Source organism: Phoenix dactylifera, chromosome 10, assembly GCF_051530095.1.
Source record: "Phoenix dactylifera cultivar Ajwa chromosome 10, Ajwa_hap1_PhDact_Kaust_v1.1, whole genome shotgun sequence".
Taxonomy (NCBI): Eukaryota; Viridiplantae; Streptophyta; class Magnoliopsida; order Arecales; family Arecaceae; genus Phoenix; species Phoenix dactylifera.
In genome coordinates this window covers 12,517,827-12,526,064 of record NC_143199.1, presented here as the reverse complement: position 1 = coordinate 12,526,064, position 8,238 = coordinate 12,517,827, and the positions used below count along the sequence as shown (strand labels likewise).

At 36.6% G+C, this 8,238-nt stretch overlaps 1 long non-coding RNA gene across 1 annotated transcript; it reads right to left on the bottom strand.

Moving 5' to 3' along the window:
* Positions 1-2,080: 2,080 nt before the first annotated feature.
* LOC120105315 (uncharacterized) lies at positions 2,081-4,301 on the bottom strand. Its single transcript, XR_005507692.3, has 3 exons — positions 4,066-4,301; positions 3,376-3,444; positions 2,081-2,312 (listed from the first exon to the last, which is right to left on the bottom strand). It is a non-coding gene; the product is annotated as an uncharacterized LOC120105315 (long non-coding RNA).
* Positions 4,302-8,238: the final 3,937 nt, after the last annotated feature.

Sequence of the window (8,238 nt, the reverse complement as noted above, 5' to 3'; positions counted from 1 at the left end):
CACCTATGATGAGAGGGCATATCAAAAGAAGTTAGGATAAGATGAAGCGCTTATGATATGGCGCTTCATTCCCTAAGCACCTCTTCATATATGCGTCGTACTCATCCCTCTCTTCACTTCTTCTCACGCATGAAAAATAGGAACAATTCTTGTCCATTGATCAAGAGGTGATGATGATCCAAAGGCCATAAAAGAGGGCGCCATATATCCCTTAGATGTGATGAAGAGAGAGAGAGAAATCAAATGGATAAGATCAAAGGGTGGCTTTCATCCTTATCCATTCATAACTTACGCCATCCTTGGTTTTCCCTTCACGTATTTTTCATCATCACGCCTCCAGATGAGATCCATCATGCCATCATGATCTCTCATCATCCCATGATGAAGTTCCAATGGCTCCAATCCATGGCGCCATCCAATTTTTCTATTAAGTCTTCATCCGACAGTTTGAAGAAGATCCAACGGTCTAAATTAAATGATTTATCAAATCTAATTTAATTAGACTCAAACCAAGCCAATTAGGTGCCAACTCTTGGCTAACCCATATTAGAACATAATCTAATCGAATTAGATCAATTAAGAATTAGATCCGAATCCAATTCGAATCAGGAGCTAAGGATTTGCAACACCTGCTAGGATGTCTACCTTGCAAACATGATCTAATCCAATTAGACCTTTGATAAGTTTCCTTGTGTGTGACCCATTGGGTTCCATACTTAGCCAGCAATAGGTGTGAGTGCGAGTTAACCCAACTTGATTAGAACTCTTCTAATCGATTTAGGCCCAAACTGCGCGAACCCGAACTTAACAATTAGAATCCTTTCTAATTGGGGATCGAATTAAACTCTTTAATTTGATCAAACTTATAAGACAAGATTGACATCTAGCAACGTATCATGTCTACCCAAAAAATATGAAATTTGGTGGAAATACCAAAAATATCCTTCAGTGGCAAGTTACCGTGCAATTTAATCCTTTAATCAAACTGCATCCCGAATATGTATATGACTATGAATGTATGTCAAACTCAATTTCATATTCATATTTCTCTTAATCTTCTAATGATAATTCGAATCATGAAATATTAGAAACTCTTTCTAATTTTCATTCTGCTTTGATCAAAGACTCCCTGAATTATCATATGATTAGAATAAATGGGATGCGATCTTCTCTTACTAGAAGTGATTGATTTCTTGTTGACCTACTCATAATCTTCGTACACAATTTACCATATCCAGAAGACCCCGTACACAACTTAAAGTTATGAATGAGTGTGAACCAAAATATGGGTTCATGTGCACAAGATACCATGGTGATCTTAGGTCAAAGGATCAGTTGCACAACTCCCACTAAGAGAATCATCTTTTGACATGTAAGTAAGACTTCATGAGATTTATCTTTGTAGGTCAATTCAGTGAACTCATTCTTCCAATAAGCACCTACATCTTTGTATTAGTATCCCACACAAGTGATTGTGAGATCAATCATCCTCTGCATCAAGCATACATAAGATGTGCCAGTCTCTCCGGTAACATTGATCCCCGACTCAATGTGCCAACGACTGGAAATATTTAAGATCAGGATTTTAAGATTTTAGGTCTCACTAGTATGATCTCATCATAGCCCTAAAACCATTGCCCTAATCTAAGGAGTTTATCACAAATATAATCAACAGCGTATGATGAAACACAATGTCTTTATTCATAATTAAATGTCATGTACATGATTTGGACAAATCAAAAGAAAAACCTTTCGTAATACATATTGCGATTGGCTTGTAGGACATCTATTCTTTCAATCTTCCACTTGCACTAAAGCCAATCGCTTTTATATTTTATCCCCATACAATCGAGATGGAGATCGAACTGCTGCTGTGGTAAAGCTTTAGTGAACGGGTCTGCTATGTGGGATCCCTTCCCACAGTAGGTTAGTCGGGTACAGTACTGAGCAGAGTTTCTATTAGCAGCTTGTGCCGCGGTTCACAAGTTACTATTAAAAACTTGTCAATTACTATATCCAATCAACCAACCAATAAAAATTAACACATCCTAAACCTGTTAGTTTAATTAATTTAACTCACTTTAATCATAACTAAAAGCAACCCAAGCTTTCATTTATAACTTAAAGTCTACTATACATAGCTCAAAATATAACAAACTTTACATCTGTCTCAAGTTACTTTACATTCACACCCCACCTATATGCATAATACAAAGGTTTTTCCTTTCACTCAGAGGGGCATGGCCAACCTTCTATGACAAACTTCTAGGATGATGCTGATGCAGTACCTTTATAATGTTATGACTGCCGATCTGCAAAAATTTACAAAAAAAGAGAGGGATGAGACCTAAGTCCCAGTGAGTGAATAATCTATTAACCAAAAGGAAATAAGAGGTTTCAGCTGTGATACTTATTTACATACATTAAATATAACGTGTTTATGCCACATATGAAACATTTGCATTTGATTTTAAAGCACTTAGATTTCAACCCCATAAGAAATCTGCTGTTTGCCAATAGTACTACAACTAGCAGGAAATAAAGTTGTTGCTTTAAAATAAAGCATTTATAAAATCGCCTTGCTCAAGTCATTTTTTTTTCTGGACCGTAGAGTCCACTTTCCTTCCCTGAGGAATTTGATACATAGAACATTCACATAGGTTCTGAAATCATTATGCTTAAAAATAATACATTTGTTGCTCAGTCATATGTATACATAGTTTAAATATTGAAAATCATGGCTCCCGCGAGCCCTACTACCGGCCACTCGCATGAGGCACCATTCTCATGAGTAGCCCGACGGTCCTATGCATGGTGCTACTACTACGCCCTCCCGGCGTCCCAACTCTACCCCACTGGCACATATCTTTACTACGCCCTCCCGGCGTCCCATTTCTGCCCTACTGGGCACATACCATAGCTACGCCCTCCCGGCATCCCATCTCTGCCCTACTAGGTACATATCATAAACTCTGATGTGATATATCCAAGGTAAAAGTGCAAATATTAGTTACAGTAACAAGGTTGGAGTCGACTCTGGAGTACAGGGGTCGACTCCAGAATAGCTTGGAGTCAAACTAAAATGACTCTCTTGGCCATGATAAGGGGTTTTAAGTGGTTCAGTCACTTTGGGATAATCCATTCCCAAACAAGTTCATAAATTTACGAATCAACAAACATGAATTTAAAGTATTTTCAAGCATAGCATATATTTTCCAGATTAGAGCATTTATCCACTGATAGAAAGCAATTTAATCATGAGAATTAATACTTCTTATTTTCATTCTGTAGCATATTCATTCTGAATTTGGAGACATCATTCATTTCTCTAGAATTACAAAATAAACTACCATAGTTAAGAAGAAAACCACTCACCTTGTGATGACTAATGCACCACCCTAGTGCTTGATACTCCCGGCACACTTCCGGGACTCTCTTCTCCTCCTAAACAATTAAAAGAGTTGATCAAAATTATAACCTATATTATACAACATGATTATGCATGTTCCAAAAAGAAATCCAACACCCTCATCTCAACTTTCTGATTTTTACCTTGCTTGTCTTGTTTTAGGATAAATAAAACCTCTCAATTCTCAAAGGTTTCCAAGCTTTTATCTCCCTCTTTGATACCCTGGGTTAGGACTAGAAAACCTTCTATATCATCTATAAATTTTCAGCTGCCTAACAACTACTTAACATCAAAAATAAATCAGAATTCAATTTCCCTGTTTTCAGCTTGTTTGTTCTATTTTCGAGCCAATTAAACCTCTTAACTCCCGGAGGTTCTTAAACAATCAATTCCACCTATTAGTCTCTGTGTTAGGATTAGGAAATCCCTAACACAACCTACAAACTTTCAGCTTTAAATAACAATTTAATCACCTAAAACACAAAGAAATCCCATCGCTTCATTCTGCAGAATTTCAGACTGCTTTCAACAACTTCGGAAGCATAGTTCAAATCCTTTTTCATACCTAAAAATTCATCTAAAATAACTAAAATCTTCCTTTGTCACCCTCCTACGTGGGACTCAATTATAATCACTAAAAAGTTTGGAAAACTCACCTGAAATTCGCTGGGAAGCCTGGGTGCACCAGAATTTCTGTATTTCTGTTCTGCAGCCCAACAGCAAGTAGTTGCTCTTCCTCTTTACTTTAAACCTTCTTCCACAAATTATTTGGATTCCCAAGTAGCTCTCTCTCTTCCCTAGCTTCCTCTCTCCCTCCCTGGAGCTTTTTCTGGCCTGATTTGGGCTGGCACCTGCAACCAACAACTAAACTTCTCCTAACGGATGAACAGCAGCAGCACAAGTTGCTGCCTGAAAACATGCTAGACACCCCCCCCTCCTCTTGACACGTTAGCTTCCCAGATACCTAACGTGTCAAAAGAGTGGTTCCCAGCGGTTTTAAAAACTAGGTTTCAGGCCACGTCATGCTTCTTACTTTTTACCGAAATTTTGGACAAATCTAGGTCTGCAGTTTTCTATAATGACAGGCTTCCGAGGGACTCACCTAACTTGTTTTGTTCCAGGCTGTAGGCTAATCCGTTTGAGCTGAAATTTCAACAGTAAATCCCTCACTCAATGTAGATTATGTGTTTAAAATTTTACTTAGATTCATAGACTATATCCAGAGTTATTGCACTCTTAATCCATGGAATCTTAAAATTTTCTGTAACAGCTAAAATTCCGACCTTTTTGAATTGATTTTGAATCAAACTTCCTGGGAAATTCCAATCCAATTTGCATCACAAAATTTTTGATATTCCCTCACCTTTCATGTGCATTCGGATTCTCATAATAAACTAGGTTAAAATCATGAAAATACTTAACAACTAGTAAAAAATTACTTAAGCTACCCGAACCCTGTTTTAGGGTGTTACATGCTAGGTTGTTCTTTGTGTCTACTCATTCAATCACTATATCTTATCTCTTGATAATCTTTCGAACAAGGTGAAAGTGTCTTAGAATGTACTTGGATTTGTGATGAGACATTGGTTTCTTCGCTTGAGCAACAGCTCCAGTGTTATCACAATAAACTGAGACTGGTCTAGCAATCTCAGGAACTACTTCCAACTCAAAGATGAACTTCTTCATCCAGACAGCTTCCTTAGCGGCTTCACTTACAGCAATATATTCTGCCCCAGTATTTGAGTCAGCTACAGTTTGTTGCTTGGAACTCTTCCAGCTCACTGCACCACCATTTAGGGTAAAGACATACCCTAAAGTGGACTTGCTATCATCCGGGTCTAACTAAAAACTAGAATCAGAAAATTCTTAGTTTCAACTCAAAACCTCCATAAACTAGAAAAATATCTTTAGTCCTTCTTAAGTACTTAAGAATATTTTTTACAGCTATCCAATGATCCTCTCCTAGATCAGCCTAGAATCTGCTTGTTATGCCTAAGGCATAGCAACATCAGGCCTGGTACATAGCATAGCATACATTATTGATCCTACTACCGAAGCATAGGGAATAGAATTCATTCTATTCCTCTCTTCAGATGTCTTAGGAGACATCTTCTTAGAGAGACGTATGCCATGACTCATAGGCAAGTAACCTCTTTTACTTCCTTCCATATTGAATCTTTTCAGCACATGATCTATGTACCTAAACTGCGACAAGCCTAGCATCCTTTTAGATCTATCCCTATAGATCTTTATACCAAGTATATAGGATGCTTCTTCCAAGTCTTTTATGGAAAAGCTTTTTGATAGTCAAGTCTTGACCTATTGTAACATAAAAATATCGTTTTCTATAATTAGTATGTCATCTACATACAATATTAAGAAGACAATGGCACTCCCACTAGTCTTCTTGTACATACATGGTTCATCTACATTTTTGATAAAACCAAACTCTTTGACTGTTGTATCAAAACGGATGTTCCAACTCCTCGATGCTTGTTTTAATCCATCAATGGATTTCTTAAGCTTGCAAACTTGATTAGCTCTCCCTCTTGAGACAAATCCTTCTAGCTATGTCATGTAAACCTCTTCCTCAAGATGACCATTAAGGAAGACGATTTTGACATCCATCTGCCAGATTTCATAATCATAGTATGCAGCTATTACAAGCAAAATCCAAATAGATTTGAGCATAGCAACTGGTGAAAAAGTTTCATCATAGTCAATTCCTTGCTTTTGTCTGAAACCTTTTGCCACCAATCTAGCTTTGTAGGTTTCTACTTGGTCATCTGCTCCAAATTTTTTCTTATAGACCCATTTGCAACCTATAGGATTTACACCCTCTGGTGCATCAACCAAAATCCATACTTGGTTGGTGTACATTGAGCCTATTTCGAATTTCATGGCCTCTAGCTATTTGTCAGAGTCACAACTTATGACAACTTCCGAATAGGTCAGAGGATCATCGTTTTGAACAATGTGGGCTTCATCATTCTCAATGATAAACCCATACCTCTCAGGTTCTTTTCGCACTCTATCTGACCTTCGAAGAGGAGATGTGTGTTGTGGTTGTACCTCATTTATGGGTACATCTGGTTGAGGAATATCTTGTGTCTCCATTTGTAGGTCTTGAACTTCTTCAAGTTCTATTCTTCTATCCTTGCACTTTTCAAAGAAAAATTCTTTCTCCATAAAAGTGGCATGCCTACTTACAAAGACCTTTTGTTCGGTAGGATGATAGAAGATGTATCCTATACTATCTTTAGGATAACCTACAAAAATATATTTATCTGATCTAGCACTTAACTTGTGTCCAAAATTTCTTTTAACATAAGCTTGACAACCCCATATCTTAATATACTTAAGATTAGGCTTCTTTCCTCTCCATATCTCATATGGAGTGCTAGGTACAAACTTAGAAGGTACTCTATTTAATATTAGTGCAGCAGTCTCTAGGGCAAAATTCTAGAAGAAAATAGGAAGATCAGTAAAGCACATCATGGATCGTACCATATCTAATAAAGTATGATTCCTTCGTTCGGCTACACCATTTAATTGTGGCGTATACGGAGGTGTCCATTCAGAGAGAATGCTCTTTTCTTTAAGATGATTTAAAAACTCACTAGAAAGGTATTCACCTCCTCGATCAGATCGAAGAATTTTAATACACTTTCCAGTTTGTTTTTCAACCATACTTTGATACTCTTTAAACTTATCAAAGGCTTCGGATTTATGTTTCATAAGATACACATATCCGAATCTTGATAAATCATCAATGAATATGATGAAGTAAAAGTATCCATCTCTAGCTGGAGTTGTCATAGGACCACATACATCTGTATGCACAAGTTCCAATAACTCACTTGCCATTTCTCCATGTCTAGTGAATGGAGACTTGGTCATTTTTTCCATAAGACAAGATTTACAAGTTCCTAATGATTCAAAATCATAAAGATTAAAGAACTCTTCCTTGTATAACTTGTGTATTCTTGACTCACTAATATGACCTAGTTGGTAATGCCAAAGGAGGATATTATTCACCTCTTCTCTCTTTCTTTTATTATTTTTATCAATGTGAAATACATTGTCATTAAGAGATATAATAAGAAGACTATTTTCCATAATGCCATTGCAATAGACTTTATTAGAAAAAGAAATTGAGCAACCATTGCTCTTTACATTAATTTCAAATCCTTTCTTTAACAACAAAGGAATAGAAATTACACTTCTAATAATCTTGGGCATATAATAACAATCTTTTTATTTTAGGAACTCTCTCGAAGGTAATTCCAAGTAGTAGGTTCCAACAGCTTCAACTTGAATGGACTCTCCTCCAGCGTCATAAAGCTCGAAGTCACCTTTTGATAGTCAACTTTAAAGATCACGCAATAGCACGTATCTAGTAGGATAGTGATTACGGGTATCGATCCACAGGGATTGGGGTACAGTTGTTTTCTTAAAAATATTGAAAAAATAAAATTTGTGAAGACTATTAAACTAAGCAATTTTAAAAAATAAATGCAATTAAAATGATATCAGTTTGGGGGAACCTAGGGCCAGGAATTCACCACTAACATCGGAACAAGGGTTAATTATATTTTAATTTATTCTTGGATTAACATGCAAATTGGCTACAAGCCTAATAAGCATTTAAATAAAAATCTCACAAAAGTAATTTAGGAACATCCATCTTTGGTTGGCATGAAATGTCTACCCTAAACTAATGTGGCAGGACACTGCATCTTCCTTAAGCATGGGTGATCTTTTATTAACTTAGTGATCATGAAGAACAGTTGTATAAACGTCATATTTAAAATCACAGAAATTAAATA